The sequence below is a fragment of the Erpetoichthys calabaricus genome, chromosome 9 (assembly GCF_900747795.2).
Source record: "Erpetoichthys calabaricus chromosome 9, fErpCal1.3, whole genome shotgun sequence".
Lineage (NCBI taxonomy): Eukaryota > Metazoa > Chordata > Cladistia > Polypteriformes > Polypteridae > Erpetoichthys > Erpetoichthys calabaricus.
Window position 1 is genome coordinate 74,596,177 of NC_041402.2, and position 19,437 is coordinate 74,615,613.

General features: G+C 38.2%; 1 long non-coding RNA gene across 1 annotated transcript; it reads right to left on the reverse strand.

Annotated features, from left to right (window-relative positions):
• Positions 1-7,811: 7,811 nt before the first annotated feature.
• LOC114657828 (uncharacterized) lies at positions 7,812-17,747 on the reverse strand. Its single transcript, XR_003717262.2, has 4 exons — positions 16,206-17,747; positions 13,195-13,263; positions 9,702-9,785; positions 7,812-9,465 (listed from the first exon to the last, which is right to left on the reverse strand). It is a non-coding gene; the product is annotated as an uncharacterized LOC114657828 (long non-coding RNA).
• Between the last annotated feature and the right edge of the window lie 1,690 nt (positions 17,748-19,437).

Sequence of the window (19,437 nt, forward strand, 5' to 3'; positions counted from 1 at the left end):
TATCTATCTATCTATCTCTATCTAAATACTGGACACTGGATCCATTAAGCATCAGTGACTACATCCTACAAAGTGTATGTCACATGTCTCAATAATGATCCACAAAAAAATTACAAAAAAATACCAATTTACATTTTCTTCTTCTTCTTCTTCTTCTTCTGCTTCCGGCTGCTCCTTTAAGGGGTTGCCACAACGGATCATCTTCTTCCATATTGTCCTGTCTTCTGCATCTTACTCTGTTAACCGATTTACATTATAATTGTAACAATTATTGAGATGCCAGAAGAGGAATACTTAGTCTTTGAAGTGTTTTTTTTAAACACTACTTATTTCACTACAACCATCTTGATAGAGTGCTGCATTTCTAATGTTAGATTTTATGGCATGCCATTGCACTCTTCAAGTAAGATCCTATAAAAGTAATACCACACTTTATCTCCTAACTAAGACAAGTAAGAATTATTAAATATTATCCTGAAGTGAGCTCACGCCAGGGTGCCGTACTTCTTAGTCTTTCTTCCATGTCTGTGAGGTAGCTACTCACTGGGCAACTGGCCATTCCCATATACAAGCACTGGTTAATGTGTATTGGTTAAAGAATTGGCTGCCGTTGTACAGCTAACAGCAGGTGGATGTATAGACATGGTCAATATCTGCTCATGTAAATAAACCTAACACAGGTGAGACATAACAAAAGACAGAAATAAGAACAAAGGGTTAAGAACAGACCCACCAAGAGCACTCAGTAATTGCTTAGAGGCTGTTTATACACAGTAACAAAAATAACCTGAAATTGGCTCAAGAGGGACCGAGACATTTTGTATTGCACAGCCGTGGCAAATAAGAAATTTGGTGAAGTATGGGCATCCATTGGAAAGCATAGCCAAGGTCGTAGATTAGCGCGAACAATGATGCTAAATATCTCTTGAAATTCACAATTAAGATCAAATCTGTCACAGGCTGTTTTAATGATGACCACTTATCCCTAAACAAAATTAAACACCATGAGTCAGATAGTATTTTCTACAGCCTTAATAGCAAACATAAACGGTCATATTATTTTAAAGTAAAATGTGTGCCACAGAGTAGAAAAGTGAGTTCATTAGTGCTTGGCACCAGAAGCAGATTAGGGACTGGAGTCTGTGTTTTGGCTTATCTTTGTCTTAATTTTTTAATAGCATCTTTGCAAACGGCCATCTGTTTTATTTACTGCAGTCTGTTAAGCAGCTACTTCTTGCTCCTCTGTTTTTGGTTCTGAGTATGAAACTTTGTAAGAGAGCTTCGATTTTGATTAAATCATGCTCTTTAACACAGAATCCTACTGACTATTCCATCACTGAGAGATGTCTCATTAATTAGATATTACTGTAAGCAAGGTTTGTCCTTCTTTTCTTCTTTTTCTAATCAAATTATATAAATCGGTGCTTCAGAGTCCATTCTCATGACTCCGAAAGTTCATATTCAACTTCTAACCAGCTTGGTTTTAGAATTACAGTATCAAAGACACATGGACCTCACAAAAGAATATATAAGCAAGGCAGCAAGCAATACTGGGGTAGTTCACTGGAGAACAGACCCATACATACAGTTGAACCCACCAACACCAAACTGTCATGTTTCAGGCCGGGCGTGTTCCCTGGTGTATGTTTATTCTCCTTTACTGTTTTTCTCTTAGTATTATTTCTCATGTGTTTATTATATTTATGTATTTTTGGTACTCATTGTTATCCATCCATCCATCCATTATCCAACCCGCTGAATCCAAACACAGGGTCACGGGGGTCTGCTGGAGCCAATCCCAGCCAACACAGGGCACAAGGCAGGAACCAATCCCGGGCAGGGTGCCAACGTACCGCAGGACACACTCAAACACACCCACACACCAAGCACACACTAGGGCCAATTTAGAATCGTCAATCCACCTAACCTGCATGTCTTTGGACTGTGGGAGGAAACCGGAGCGCCCGGAGGAAACCCACGCAGACACGGGAGAACATGCAAACTCCATGCAGGGAGGACCCGGGAAGCGAACCCAGGTCCCCAGGTCTCCTAACTGCGAGGCAGCAGCGCTACCACTGCACCACCGTGCCGCCCTACTCATTGTTATATTTATTTGTTATTTTTAAATCTATGCATTACTTGCTCTACTGTGTCCTTTTTATTTTACGGATGGACCACCAAGATGCAGGGCCACAGACACATCACAGTTGAAAGGCCACCCTTGGCCTATACATTGTGAGCCTGAGCAGTGTAACCTTCAGTGGTTTATTAATATTACGAGAATGCTGTTCTTTGTGAGTATTGATTTTCTGGCTTCTTGGATTTTTGGTTTCTGTACCGGGATTTTGATTACTGGATTCAGGATTAAAATGTATTGCTGTAGGTTGCCTTATTAGGCAAACCCTTTGTGCCTTTGTATTTTTGCCTTGGAGCTGTTTTCTTTTTTACTTGTTTCAAATAAACATACATTTATAAAGATTTTGTATTGGACCTTTCTCGCAAGCTAGAGTTTTTTTTGTTTTTTTTTAACAATTATGCTCCCGTGTGGTGCATTTATGTATATTTTTGGACATTCAAAGATAAATTTGAATGTTTGAATCCATATCCTCTTTTTACGGCTGTGTATCCTTAACACATATTACTTCGTAGACCTTAATTTACCTAACATTGACATTGCTGTTGCTCAGCTACCACAAAACAAAACAAAAAATATTTAGAAAAATGAAATTTGCAGTTACAGACATTGAAGGTGAGTGTAGACAGATAGTTTTCTAATGGAATGGTTCACATCTAAGAGGCCATAACAATCTTTCTTCCAATGACCCAAAAAATTTGTGGGGCAACCAGCCAACATGAGCGATGCTAGAAGAAGGCAGAAAAAGACAAAGAGAGTGAGAGGAGAGCAGAAGGTCCATAATTAATATAAATTCTAAACTTTGATAGTTTTAATGCTACATCAAAAACACAATTATTGGTTGGAAATGTTTATATTCAAAACAATGGAAGGCTCACATTTTAACCAAGTTGAATAGGAGAACGTTTTAGATTCATTAATATTGAAAATATAGACGTATGAAAAGTGATCATCTTTTGCTCAGATAAAGCTCTGCTGCTAGCTACTAGTATAAAAAAGGAGGTAGAGGTATGATTTTTCCAAATCTACCAGGAATGAAAATGCTTAAAGATCTAATGTGGCATCAAGAGCTGCCCTTCCTTGTCCAGAAAGCTCCATAGCGGCCCACAAGCCTCTACAACATCAACAACAGCAACATTTATTTATATAGCACGTTTTCATAAAAATGGTCAAAGAGCTTCACAAGATGAAGAAAGAAAAAAAAATATAAAAATAAAATTAGGCAATACTAATTAACAAAGAATAAAGTAAGGTTCGATGACCAGGAAAGACACAAAAAAAAAAAAAAAACTCCAGAGGGTTGGAGGAAAAAACAAAATCTGCAGGGGTTCTGAGTATCCTCCATGCTTCCTGCACTGATCTGCCCACTCCATTCCATGCATGTGTCCCTATGTTTTCTGGTCTTCAAGATGCTTATCATTCCTATACATTGAGACTAAAGTTCCTCCCTTACAAGGAGACATTCACTGCTGCCAGTTGGCATCCACTGCACGTTTTAACCTCTTGCCAGCCCTACGCAGACTTTTGAAAGTCTGCCCCACCTGGCAGCAGCGGTGTTATCTACCCTCTACATCCTGGGGAAACAGAACTTTCCAACCCAGGGTGCCAATGTCACTCTTTCGCTCTGGTGTCCTTGCTGGTTACATTTTTGGGGCACTATACTAATAAATCTCCAATGCCCCCTACCTACCTCCTCACACAGTTATGCTGAGTCTTCCTACCCTACCCTGTGACAGCTTCATGGTGCTCTTGACCCCATTGGGGCACATCCTCACATCATATAAAGTTATCTTAAAGTATTTAAATATATTGGTAAATTAATTAGAGACATCTTTATACTATTAAATGATGTTTTATATTATTATATACAGTAAATATGTTTGCATCAAATTCAGTTGATTTACAGATATCTCCAAGATACCTCTAAATGATTATTTGGTGTGCCACAGGACTGGCCATTTATAGCACTTGAGTCCTTCAGTGGCTTTTGGAACTACGCAGTCTGCCCTTAATTTTTGGCCTCATTGTAAAACAAACCCCTCATCAGTCAATCATCGAAATCATCCATCTATCCCTCCATCAGTTCATCCTGTAAATGGACCCACATTATAGAATTCAGCATGGCATGGGGCTTTGTTAGTGATAAACAGGACTAGCTTCATGTCAAAACATGAGCTCAAAGTGAAGATCACCAAAGTTTCATTGGAGTCACGTTGACTAAAATGAATGCTAAAGATTCACACTCGACTGAAGAGTTTTATACGCACCTGCGAGTCACATCGGTAATTTGCTTTTATCCATATAATGAGACAATTAAACAGCTTCAATTCTGTCTGCAGGTTTCTGCCACATAATAAGGGCTCTGTCAGTAAACGTAGAGAAGAAACTTATCAGATGACAACTGGCACTGCACTAGACTCCAGTTACATGAATCCTTGCACACAGGCACTCAGGATCCCTCTTAGTGTTCACCTATGACAAGAAGAGCCACTGGTACATCTGTTTTAGGTCCTTTTAGTTGTAAAAGTAGGTCTTGCCATGCTAAGACAATCTAATAAGTATGTAAAAACGCAACAAAAAAAAAAGTCTTTCCTTTCTGTCATTCAGTTCAAAATGCAAACAACAATTTTCTAAGAATGATTTAAGTATTTTAGAGCAATAAGTGAGGTAGCAGTTTCAGGCTTACAGTACTGGAGATGCACTTTGGTGATGCAACAATAACAATACCCAAAATGTGTTCTCATTAAAGCTGATACCTGTTATCTACCTGAATAAAATTGGTTTGTGAAGTTATTTAACTAGGAATATTTGGTGACTATTGGATGGCATTACACCAAAATTACACAATTAAACAACTTCAGTTCTTGATAATACCAGAGCTGCTTAGCCTTAAATCCAACTGAATTGTGCCTAAATGATTACAAATCTTTATGTGTGCCATATTATATACAGAATAATGCTATGATTCAATATAAATATCATGTCTTTGAACTGTTGCTGCAATTATGTTATATAAAACATCCAAGTAAGGAGAAAATTGCAAGCAGCTTTGATCCAGGCCATGCAGCTTAAGGAAACATGAACAATTGATTATTATTACATTACAGATCTAAAGATTAGCATACGCAAGAGTATTATTTTAAGCCTTGCAGCAATACCCACATATGTATAATTTGTGTCACTTTCTTCTAATCTTTGTTAGAGGCATTCTAGAATGCTTCATACTACAATTTTTTGTTTATTAATTTCTTGCAAACTTAAGAAAAATACAGTTAAAAATAAATTGTTTTTGCTTTCTTTTTTGTTTAAACAATGTAATGGTAGAGGATTGTCAGTATTCAGGGTACAGTACAGTTCTAACTTGCCCATCCAACCAACACTGTTGTTATCAATTTTTTTAAAAATATAACTCCATTTTATTTAATTTAATAAAAAATACAAATCAGTTTATCTGATGTATTTCCCATCCCAGTTAGGTCAATGTAATCATAATGATGTGCACTCTAAGAATCGAACACAGTTTTCAGTGGACACAACACAAGATCGCTCCAATGCCAGAACAAGTCAATAAAATGCAACTCACTCTAATGGATCGAATGGATCCTGCACACGTCAGCCCAACGGGGTGGCTTTTGCAAAACGCATTACCAAAACTTTTCAATGTTGTTCTCTCCTAAAGAGAAATGCATCCACTAGAATTACATTCACAACTGAGCTGGCTACACATTTATTCATGGCGTCAATGTATTTCTGAAAAGAAGGTTTTAATATCTTGTCACATTCCACTAATAATTCTCAATATTTACAGTATTCATACATACAAATAGAACTCTACAGTGATAATCATGAAATCCTACCGAGAAACAAATAATTCTAGTGTTATGATAAAGCATTGTTTTTAGTTAAAACAAGTTTCTGATAACACATATAAAGAAATAGACCTACCTGAAGATCTCTGAAGAATATGTCTTCATCGTTTACACCAACCATTCATTTTGTAAGGTCACAGTTGAGCAGCTCCCCTCACACACTCCACTGTGCACACACACGGCAGAAGCTAACAGTTAACCTCACAAGCACATCTTTGAGATGTGGGATCAAAATTATGTTTCCATTACAATTTATTTCATTATAAAGACTCTTCAGTGGAGCATTTTAAACCGTGTAACATTTTTGTCATATGTCAGCATTAAGTCTGTAGTGTGAACAGTAAGCCACAACCACAAATAGTTGCAAATAGTACTCGTAATTTATTTCCCTTTCTTTACCTTGCAGTCCTGTGTGTGTGTGTGTGTGAGTGTGTCTGTCTGTCTGTCTGCGTGCGTGTGTCTGTCTCTGTGTGTGCGTGTGTCTGTGTGTGTGTGCGTGTGTGCGTGTGTCTGTCTGTGTGTGTGTGTGGGTGTGTGAGTGGGTATGTGTGTCTGTCTGTGTGTGTGCGTGTGTCTGTCTGTGTGTGTGCGTGTGTCTGTGTGTGTGTGCGTGTGTGCGTGTGTCTGTCTGTGTGTGTGTGTGGGTGTGTGAGTGGGTATGTGTGTCTGTCTGTCTGCGTGCGGGTGTCTGTCTGTGTGTGTGCGTGTGTCTGTGTGTGTGTGCGTGTGTCTGTCTGTGTGTGTGTGTGGGTGTGTGAGTGGGTATGTGTGTCTGTCTGTGTGTGTGCATGTGTCTGTCTGTGTGTGTTTGTGGGTGTGTATGCCAGTTTACCCATTGACTCTTTTTTTCTCATATTCTCTTTCTGTTTAAGATGGAGTGAAGCGGGTGGGCATCAGTGGGGGGGTGTTTTGTTCTTGTTCTTATATAGCCCGCAAAATCAGTTGTTATTATTGTTTTCCTTTTACTGATCACAAAAAAAAAGTAACAGAAATTTATCATAAAGAGAAACTTGGAGACTTGACAACTTTATAAATAAAATTACACTTAAATTTAAAATTCAGTAGCAGGTAACATGATGTAATCTACAATTTTTCATTGGTCAATTCAAACTGTTTCTTGAGGGGTTCATATTCCATGACTAATAAACAGTCGATTCATTTAATTTGAACCATCCATCCATCCATTATCCAACCTGCTAAATCCTAACTACAGGGTCACGGGGATCTGCTGGAGCCAATCCCAGCCAACACATGGCGCAAGACAGGAAACAACCCCGGGCAGGGTGCCAGCCCACCACAGGGTGCGCACACACACAGCACACACTAGGGACAATTTAGATTTGTGAATGCACCTAACCTGCATGTCTTTGGACTGTGGGAGGAAGTCGGAGCACTCGGAGGAAACCCACGCAGATATGGGGAGAACATGCAAACTCCACGCAGGGAGGACCCGGGAAGCGAACCCAGGTCACGCAACTGTGAGTCAGCAGCGCTACCCACTGCACCAACCATTTAATTTAATATCACAATAAAAATTTTTACTGTGTTTATTTTAAACTTGTAATAACACTCTCTAGAAATATACACCACATGCAATATAAATGTAATCCGAAAGACACATTTTTATCTGTTTCAGTCATAAAATGGTATCTGATCTTGGGCACCAACCTGCTTTTTATGCTGTAAAACTTAATCCTGTCTTACTTATCACCACAGAAATGAAAATGACTGGCAGAGTGTTTACACCCCTTGGCAAATAATTGCAGAGGAGACACCCATACATCATATATACCACCACAATTAACCTCTTAGATTTAAATTTTAGTCTTTTAATTAGAATAAATAATATTAACAATAATTTAAATAATATGAAATAAAGAATAAAGTATCATAACTGTCCTTGGTAACACTAATACTACACAACTACACATGAACAGGAAATGCCGTTCTATAAATTTCGAGGAGCATCGGAGTTCAATCTTGCAGTGTACAGTATGATTTGTGTTGTAACATATGTGTCGTTACTATTGCATATGTTTCATTACAGTATGCTGCATGTCTGGCATTTTTATTTTCTTCGGTTTTCAGGATGTTCAGCTACTATAGTGTGGTGGTTGAACGTGATGCTGATGACATGTCCCACTTGACTTCATTGTATCTCCAATTTAAAATAGGGTAGCATGCATACCTGAACATCTGACCTTTAATCTTTTTAAAGTAAAGATTTGCCAGTTTTCTTTACATTTTAAGAGTAATTTGTCTCCTTAACTTTAGCTTTTGACTTCTGATTCTGTTTTTTGTTTTGGCATCAATGTGTCAATGGTTCTGTTTTCTGCTGTTGACTCCTGTTTGTTGACATTCTAGTTTGCATCTCTGCTGCTCAAACAAACACCAGCAGATCATTTCATTCAGATCGATCATGACATTTACATGGCTATGGACCGTTGAAACCACACCTAGCAGCATTGCACATGACACAAGAACTAACCCTGGAAAGGTGCCAGTCCATCACAGGACACCCACACATGCCAACACGGGTCTAATTTAGAGACATCAGCTGCCAGTGGGAGGAAATTTAGATGACACTAGAAAGACTCACACAGGCAGTGGATGATCAGAAATTTGGATGCTTGTCCTTGAGACTGCGGTAGCACTTCTAACCACTACTAACCTGTCCAAATTGGTTTAATGTGTAGTGGACTAGGAACCACTGCCTCTGACCTACAGCATTTTGCATTTTATGGTTTCTTACTTCTGACCTGTCACGAACATATTGTCATATTATACACACATAACTATAATGAGGTTTTTTCAGGGTTTTCTTCACTAGGTTTCAAGACATGAGGGCATAGAAACAGGAGTAAGGAGTATGCCAGAGTGTGTTTTCTATTAAATAGGATGAAGTTATGTATTGTAATACATTCTTGTTTGTCATGGTGCTAGAGAATGGTGAATTGTTGTATGTTGGTTGCACATGCAAGTACGAATTTCACTGAACTGTACCAATATGTCTAACTACTAATAATCTACTGAATAGAGTGTGACAGATAGGGGGGCATTCTAACAAGCAAAATATAAACTCTGATAAAGTTTTTCAAATCTAGCTATGTGAGACTGCTTTAACAATTAAAGAAAGATCAATAGTCTACCAAAATAAATCAAAACTACTGGTATGTCACTAGTAGGCCTTTCTGCCTATTAATAAGACAGAGAGAGAGATGACTCTGTTGTATGATTCAAAGTTTTTTACTCTCAGTCATAGACGGGACTCTCTGAACAAGTTCCTTTTTGAGTGGGAGCCACAGGTGAACTGCTCTTCTATTTGTCTTCATTTGCATGGTTCAGGTGAGAAGTGACTGAGAGGGACAGTCTTCTTCTGTCTTGTGGTGGCATTACTGGAGGGCTGGGTGGACGCCATGCAACCTCCTGGTGTGTCCCACGTCTGGTACACTTTGGTCCTCTCTTGAAAAGAACAAAACGGGCTTTAAGTCATCCGGGGTTCTCTGACTCTTTATAGCCTGTTTCTCACATGACTTATGAAACTTGTGATAAAGACATCATACAGCTTTGTCTGAATAAATATACAGTAAGTATTTATCCTTAGACATTTGAGTCTGAGGGCTCTAAATAATTAGGCCAACATTAAAATGTCACTAATAATCGCTTTTTGTAAAATTAAAGCAATGTTGTATTCTTACTGTTTAATATCAGCAATGGACTGGCACCGTGTGTCATGCTGGATCCCACCTGGTGCCCAATGTGAGCTGCTGACCCCCTGATCTCTACAATAAACAGGAAGAATGAATGTTATTCCTTAAAAACATTACAGAATACTGGTGCATAATTTTACTTGAAAGTGTGTAAAGAAGCATTTTTTATTTTGTGTACTTCTATATTTAAGAATAATAAAAAGATTTAAGTTTTAAGTTTATTAACAAGTAAAGGATCATTTCCTTCCATATAATAATTTTCAGACACCTTTACATGCAATTAAAGTAACAGTAAGGCAGTTTTGGAGATGTGTAACTGATTTATCCCATCCATCCAACTAAACATTTTTCTGCTCTACTTATCCAGTTCACGATTTTGCGGAGCAGATTCCTATCACTGCAGCACTGGGCACAGCAGGCAAACCGATATGGGGTGGGGTGCCAGGCAATGGTATGACACTGTCACACACAGTTCCACTCTGGTACAGGTATCTTCAAATCATTTAAAGTTTTTCATTAATGACATTTTTAGTGGATTTTACTGTAAACTGTGCCTGAAACATGAGTCATTTTTGATAGCCAAGTAAAGCTGTCATGAAATGATGTGCATATATTATGTAGTCGAGCTGATCTTCCTATGACACTCCTGCTTTTGTACTGCCAGGACACCATTGTGTTCAAGGTATCCTTTTCTGCTTGTTGGCCATCAAGTCAAGTTGCCAAAATAACGATATTGCACCTCCATGACGGACAGGAGGTTCTTGTGAAAGGTCAGTGGACACACATTTGGACCTAAAGACAGCTGATCGTAAAACGGAGAAAGAGACGACTTGGTACTAGAGCACTGCCGTGTCTTTAGATTTGATTTGAAAAACTGAAAATCAGAAGCTACTCTAAGCTTAAGATTTTTGCTCTTTATTTAAAAAGCACCTAAGAGGGTGGCTTTTAACTTAAACAAATGACTCTTCCCTTGTAGGTCACATAACAATATTTTTCTACGTGGTTTCAGCCCCATCACATATGTCACTTGTGATGAGTGGACATCGATGCGACTGGAGCACACTGGAGCATGAATCTGTCATCTAGTGGTTGCTGATTGAACTAACATGTTTATATTGGACTGCAAAAATAAACAAGTATGTGTATAAAAATATGGTGACTATGAGGTATAATTTTTTAAATTATGTTTGCCCATTTAACCAACAGATACCCTTTAATGCAATTTCACTAATACATGCCTTGTCTTTATTTAAAGCCATGCACTGTCTCTTGTAACTAAACCTTCATTTTGCCGCACAGCTCCCTAAATGATAGTTCTGCTGCCTGCAGGGAGGACATTGATGAGCAATCAATTTGCTGAATTCAGACCTTTTTTTTAAATTACTCAAACCTTTTATTCAGCAGACTGCATAGGGATGTTTAGCCCAATTAAACCAAACATTTAAGTACTGTGGGCCTGCTCAATTGCCAGAACAGGTAGAACATTTTAGAAAATTAGATTGAACAGAATTTCACTAACCGATCCTCAATAGGAGCCTGAACGTAATATTCTATATGGTACTTTTCAAGGAAAAAATAATTACAGGATATTTTACAGAGAATTCAACTCAAAGCACTAATATAAACTCAAATACTGTAGATAATTCAAATCCATGTTAAATGAACACATGAGCCTTTAATGATTTATGCAACCAGAATATGCATGGGAGTGGACTGATCATGAAAGATGATTCACCATGGCAGAGTTAATGTCAGAATAGCAAGTAGTGAACAGTCAGTTAGAAAATGAAATAATTTGAAGATAACTGGTTTTAAATCCAAAAGAGTAGAAGCAGGTTTTCAGGTGGGATTTTCCACACTGGGTTCGCTTCCCGGGTCCTCCTTGCGTGGAGTTTGCATGTTCTCCCCGTGTCTCCGTGGGTTTCCTCCGGGTGCTCCAGTTTCCTCCCACAGTCCAAAGACATGCAGGTTAGGTGGATTGGTGATTCTAAATTGGCCCTAGTGTGTGCTTGGTGTGTGGGTGTGTGTGTGTGTGTCCTGCGGTAGGTTGGCACCCTGCCTGGGATTGGTTCCTGCCTTGTGCCCTGTGTTGGCTGGGATTGGCTCCAGCAGACCCCCGTGACCCTGTGTTCGGATTCAGCAAGTTGGAAAATGGATGGATGGATTTTCTACACTGGCAGAGCTTCGTGGAGTTCCTAAGATGTGCACTCGCCTAAAATCTGGTGAAGAGTTCATCATTTAGTAGTAAGCAGAAGACCCAGAGTGACATCCGGTATTTTCTCTGCATTGCTTTCTTTTTCTTGAGTCTAACCCAGCAGTACTTACTGTATTAATAATATTTTTCATGTATTAAGTACATGAAACTTTAGGATGCAGGTCATCACAGAATGTGCACACACACACACACACACTTTGTAGTGTGTGCTTAACCTAATGTGGAAGAAAACAGGGGTGCTTGAGGGGAGGACATGTGTTGTATTAGAAATAGCAGTTCATACACGTATAATACTTAACTACTTTTTATTAACATCTGCACCAACAACAAATACTTCCATTTTCCTCCTACAACCCCCCACATCCGTTTCTGCACAGACATCATAACATGCTGTCTCCATGCGAAGAGTGACTGGGCTGGGGTTTGAATACAGGACCCTGGAGCAATGAGGTAGTACTACTAGTTATTGAACAACCTTCTTACAAAACACATGACAAGTTAATTACTAATTAAAAATTTGTCCTCCACATCATTATCAACTCATCAATAATTCACTGCTTTGTATAAACCAAGATGGCCTAGCTTAAGCCTCAAGAGGCCAAAGTTCAAGCACCATCCAGGGGTCACTTCCACCCAAACCCTGGAATGACTGCTGCAGGTCATGAGGTGGCCATATGTTTGCTCAAGTGACACCAGGCTAGACCCTTCTCTACTGGCACCTGGTGTCACTGAGCTTTAAAGAGCCAGGCCTCCAAGGCAGCCCCCCAGCTGCCTGTTCAGGTACAGGGACGGCATGGTCCCATATGGTCCTTTCTGGGGCTTTGTGCTGCCAAGAAGCATGGTGGTATTTCCAACTATAGCCACACATTCCCTTTGAACGGTGATTTCAGAAAATAAAGGGATGATTTTAGGGTCTACCTTTTGTTTCTGTACCTGCTCCCAAGAATTGCACATTCCCGAAATATAAAGACATCGACACAATTTGGTACTTCTAGAGTGTTGTTCTCAAATGCACGTGAGAATTACTGGAACATGCCTACTGCAGTGTGGGCCCCCAGTAATAAATAATCTTGCATAGCTGCTTTCCGTACTAGCCAGTACAAATTCCCAGAAGATGGCTATTCAGTTTGAGTTTTTTATTTGAAAACCAAATACTTTTGCAGAATTGCCCACATTGCTTATTAAACTTTTTTGGCCAATTCCCCAGTGAAAAGAGGAAGAGAAACATATGTAAGAAAGGAAGCAGATGTAAAATATGTCACATACCTTGGCAGGATGTATCATAAATTCATTTAATGGGGGCCTTAGTTCCTTAGCAAGTGGTAGATGGTTAAACTGAGGGAAACAAGCAGAAAACCACAAACTGTTGTTATACAATTCACAAGAATGAACTCTAGGAAGCTGAGCATGTCTGGTGAGCCCCTCTCAAAAGCTGCATTGTTGTGGTCTTAAAGGTCCTCGCTTATATCTGCCTGGGGTCTGCTATCCATGATCCATGCTGGACAACTAGCGGGAATAATAGATTCTACAGGGCGTCTCTGGTCTGAGACTTTACAGCTCATTTAACCTTTCCTGAAATACTGTTGGGTCATTTTGTGATTTGGAGACCAGACATGGGCTTGCTAAGACAGTGCTGGCTATTCCCATGTAAAGCTCCATAAAAGAAGGCAGCATAAAGAGATGCTCAGGTTTTTCAGGTCCAAAAGGAAAAGCCCTCCTTATAAGTGTTAACAGGTTAAGAATGGTGGCTGAATGGAAAAAGAACCATTTGTTCACAATCGTGACGAGTTAGATTGGTGCTCTACTCTCACTGACAGTGGTCTAACAAATGACAGTCTCTTCCTTTTCTTGGCTATTTTTATGATGCAGGAACAAGAAAGGGAGATCTGAGAGGTGTGATCTGCGTTCTTCAGATCTGAGGATGAAAAGGAAGACAGATAAGCAACTGTGTTCTACCATAACCATCCTCCAGTGTCCTTTTGAAATTCTTATCCATAAGAAGCAAACTTTGTATATGTGCCTGACAGGTCCCTGAAAACACTATATGAAAACACCAAGACCAAAGGTAGGAAATACTGTTTAAAATACTGTGTTTTATTGGTTCAGAGTCACATATCTATTTATTTACGTACAGCTATACTGGATAAGTAAGTAAGCAGAGGGCGCCATTGAGCCTGAGAGAAAAATCTGTTAAAAGAAAAATGTATTCCTTTGTGAGAGAGCTTTACTGGGTCAGTAAGTAAATATATCTGGCAGCTCCATAACAATCAGATATTTCACACCATATGTGTTTGCTTCCTACTACATGATTTGCATGTTGCATTAAGCCTCAACGTATCTATTCATGTCGAGCAAGCTCTGTAAAAGTGAATGCATTATACAAGCGCGTACACTGAAGTGAATGTCAGCATGGAAAAAATCATGTGCAAAGTTAATTCATTTTTTTTTTGCTGTTGGTAATGAGCACAGCTAACAACAGTCAGTAGTCAGTAGACTCTGGAAGAAGCAATAGTTTTTCCCAAAAAACACCTCCTCTACTTTGGGCCTGCATTCCCTACCCCGGACTATTTTTTTCACAAGATTTCAGATTTGCATATGGAAAAAGCATGTATCTGAAATTGACCATAAGATGCATATATGTTGTCTACATAAAGATCTCTGAGTGTCATAATCCCTAGAGATTTCCTATGTTAAACACTTAGTATGATTGAGAAGGTGGACAAAGATGATCATCGTGTATAGGAGGAACCTATAAGAGCTTTACTGCCTTGAAATGTGTGCTCTATTAGTTCCACATTTTAAGTAATTAGTGGATGACTGGATTGCTGGAAAATTGTCATTAGTTAGCATTAAATGTTGCACAAAGCAGGGCATACAAGGAAGATTTAGAACAAGATTTGTTTTCCATTGCAAGCCAGGCTGGTGTAAATTCATGAATTTATGCTGATTTCCAAGATTTTATTTTATGTATATTTCTGCCCAATAGTAAAACTGAAACCATACCACCTTCTAATTTATAGTTCTTTGTAGAATAACCTTTTGAAAGCATGGCTGTATCGAATTCCAGATGAATGATGTTTTAATTGAGTCTAATTTCCTAAAGAACGACGAATAGATATAGCATCTTAGGAAGGATGTTTATTTTGACAGTGTTACTTATCATGGCTAGGATGAGCTGGATGGTGGACCAATTTTAACATCTTCATTGATTTTATCCATAGCACTTCCAAAATTGTATTGTAGAAGAAAATTACCTTTACTTGTTATGGTTATCCCAAAAATTTGAGCTGTTTTATTATTATGAATGAATAACTATCCAGTCTAAAATGATGTGCTAGAGAATTCACTGGGAAAAGCACACTTTTACTCAGATTAATTTTGAAACCCGAAATCTTAAAATGTTCTCCTAACGCATTTAAGACTAATGGTAAGGATAATTGTGAGTCTGATATATAGAGCACCATATCTTCTGCATAAATTTACATTTTCTGCTTGAGTCTTTCTCTGATATGCCCCTTTATCTCTGGTTTCTTCCAGAGATGAACAGCCAATGGCTCAGTAGAAAATGCAAAAAGCATCGGTGATAGTGGGCACCTTTGTCATGTATCTTGTTCTAATTTGAAATAACGTAAATTCATATTATTAATATGGGCTGAAGCTTCTGGATTAGTATAAAGTAGTTTAATCCATGCAGATATGCTGGGGCCAAACCCAGATCTAAGTATAGTAAACAGTCTCATTCGACTCTATCGAAGGCTTTTTCTGCATCCAAAGGCAGTAAAACGTCTGGGGAGTCAGAATTTGTGGAGGAGTATATCACATTTGAAAAGGTACCGAAGGTCTGAGGCTGATTGTCTGGCCGAAACAGTTCTGTGTGGTTGTGATCAGGAGTCCGAAGCCTGGAAAAAGGGTGTGAGGCCTCCAAATGCTCCACAAAAGGCTTTAGTGTCCAGTCCAGGCCTCCTTTACTTGCCTGGGAAAGGCCTTACCCCAATTGATCTTTATCCCAACTCCAGTGGCCTGCCTCAGGCTTTGCAGGCCCAAATGGGAATTTAGCTTCAAAATAAACTTAAATGTCTCAAAATCTGTTTAAAAGCCCCACAAGAAGAAGGATGACTGTTAATCTTTCACTTGTGCACACCAAGGGTAACAAAATCTTTATAAAAATTAATTATGCAGAAATACAAATGCCAAAAGTGAAATCCAATAATGGCAAAAAAGAATCAAAAAATAAATAAATAAAAAACAGAAGGAAACAGAGGAAAAACATTACTTACATAATGACTCCAACAACTTCAATACCTGACTGTTGGCAGTCACTTCCGACCAAAATAAATAGCTAGAAGAGGAGCCAGCAGTTGTAACATTTTGTTGGCCCTGCCTCCATGGGGCTCTACCCACAAAACACTGGGAATGGAGACTCATTTAAGGGGACAGAACCCAAATAAACAAATGATAAGTGAAACCAGCAGAAATACCAAAGAAAACATGAAAAATAATTCAAAATGAAGAAAAACAACAACAAAACATATAATAAACTTAAATTCACACTGATACATAACATGTGTCAAGCATGTGAATATAGTTTGCCTTTTACTGAGATCACGGGTGTGACACAGACTCTTACACTTGATCATCTTCCATCCTCTTGTTATGGTTCAGCCACGTCTTTACTCTTGGCTCAATTGTATTTTTTGTTGTTTATTTTTTTAATATTATTTTTTAAATCTTCTTTATTTTCTTTTTGTTAATGATGGATATTTTGTTACTTATTTTGTGTCTAGCCCTTTAAATCATATTCCTTGTGCCTTATGTGTGGAACCTGGGGGCAGGTCCACTTGATATTGCTGGTGGGCAGCCATCCTATCTACTATTTAAGAAGAAGCAACCCATCCAATGGCTGCTTCAGCACTGAGGTTTTTCTCCCGTTCTTTGCTTTTTTGTTTTGCATTATTTCATTGCTATCCTGGTTTGTGACTGTTTGGGTTTCATTAGACTTAGGTACTGTTTCTGGCAAATGTTTTTGTAACCTTTTTCTTTACTCCTGTCTTTATTAACTTGTTTTGTTTTCATTAGACATGGGGTGGGGGGGTTTAATAGCTTTCTGCTCTCCTTTTTGGGATATGTTTGATATTGAAACCTTTGCTCCACTGCAGGCTATAAGTCTGCATCTTCAACTTGGGGCTAAGCTACTTAGAGTGGTGAGGCAAACACTTCTGGTTCAGACATGCAGTGGAGTGCAGCTCTGGCTTTATTTTCTAAGTACTGTCACCCTTTTGGAGTTTAGTTAAAAGGCAGAATCTCAACACCTAAGGCCCTGTCTCTTCTGCCTGGATGACTTGAAAGTTCCCCACATGTCAGTTATTTTTTAACCATGGAGGAAGGTGCATCAGCCATAACAACAGCTTTTAAACTGGGCTAACAGTTGGTCCTCAACATCTTTTCAAGCGTAATTTGTTTCTTTTCTTACATCTTCCTTCCTGAGCTATCAGATAGCAGCACTAAGCACTACCACCCCACTATTGATTTTAATTAATCTATTTTTATAACTTTTTACTTGGTTGTACCTTAGGAAAAGAAACGTGGTATATTTTGACTTATACAATATTATTTTCAGAAAGAAATGCTCTACTAATAACTTGGGACTAATATTTTGAAACTAAGCACCAGAATCATTTTAGCTGCCACATAGTCTTTTACAATGGTACAAATAATTAATCTTATAATATCTGTATCATTTGAAATAACAGATGGTATGTATGCGTTTTAAACAAATACAGCGAAGACCAAATGTTTTTAGCTTAGTTTGTTAAACATAAGCAGTTATATGTTATAGTAAATTTCCCCCATTATCTATCTATCTATCTATCTATCTATCTATCTATCTATCTATCTATCTATCTATCTATCTATCTATCTATCTATCTATCTATCTATCTATCTATCTATCTATCTATCTATTATATAGTGCCTTCTCTATCTATCTATCTATCTATCTATCTATCTATCTATCTATCTATCTATCTATCTATCTATCTATCTATCTATCTATCTATCTATCTATTATATAGTGCCTTCTCTATCTATCTATCTATCTATCTATCTATCTATCTATCTATCTATCTATCTATCTATCTATCTATCTATCTATCTATCTATTATATAGTGCCTTCTCTATCTATCTATCTATCTATCTATCTATCTATCTATCTATCTATCTATCTATCTATCTATCTACTATCTATCTATCTATCTATCTATCTATTATATAGTGCCTTATCTATCTATCTATCTATCTATCTATCTATCTATCTATCTATCTATCTATCTATCTATCTATCTATCTATCTATCTATCTATCTATCTATCTATCTATCTATCTATCTATCTAATCATTAGCCCTATGAATAATCTCCTAAAAGATGTTTTATGGTAATTAGCTTTGATTTTATTTTTACTTGAAACCAATCATTCCTGTCATACTTAATGCGCACACAATAATCCAGAGTCCCACGGGCCCCCAATTCAGACAGAACTGATGAGGAGGGGACAGAAGGATTTTCTTTGAAGTTCACATTGCCATCTCATGTCAATCAGACATGGTGCAGCTTCAATAAAATATTAAATTCACATGAATATTTCAGAATGATAGTTCACTCAAGGGAACCCAGGACAAAAGCATTGCTTTAAAAAAAGGATGAGGAGTGGTGTGGAAAGCTACCCTTTATTTCAATGTTACTGAATATTGTACTAATGAGAGCACGTCCTGCAGTAGCAAATAATTTAACTTCAGCACCCCAAATGCGTTGACAGTGACCCAGAAACATGATGAGCTCCTGTGTAAGTCCTCCTACCAAAGAAACATTTTTTTTTCTTTTTTTCATTGTACAATAATAGCCAAGAAATTAATAATTGTTTAGGTAGAGTTTGTTGCACTGTATATTTAATATTTTTAAGAAAATTTCAATGATTACTTTTTTTCAACTCTTTGCTGTCTACTGGTGTTTAATGTGATCAGATTCTTCTGAGAGCAGTACTGGATGGGCAGTGGTCTCAGGCGAGGAATGGAGGTCTGCTGCTTATTTGGCCACTGAAGAAGGTGGTGCTGCTCTGCTGCCCTTTATCATATTTCTGGCTATAATATCAGTCCCTTTTTTCTGTTCTAAGCTGTATTTTATAAAAATGGTGTGGGGTTTAACTTGCATTGATAATGACAGATGTATTCTCAGGTTTCTCAGGTAAGGAAGACAGAAGTTAAACTCACTAATCATGGAGCCTGGGGGCCAACACATTCTAGAAAGAATTTCACTGTACTCCATACACGTGACAATAATGACTTAAATTGGAATGCATGTGTAAATTTAGGGGGATGAGATCCTCTCACCAGAACCAATATAGGACGTTGGGAGAGTGTTCATTTGGAGGCTTGCTTGTTAGCTTGGTTTATACTGGTTCTTATGTGAAATAAATTTTTTAAAATATTTTTCAGTTCTCTGCCTGTATATAGGA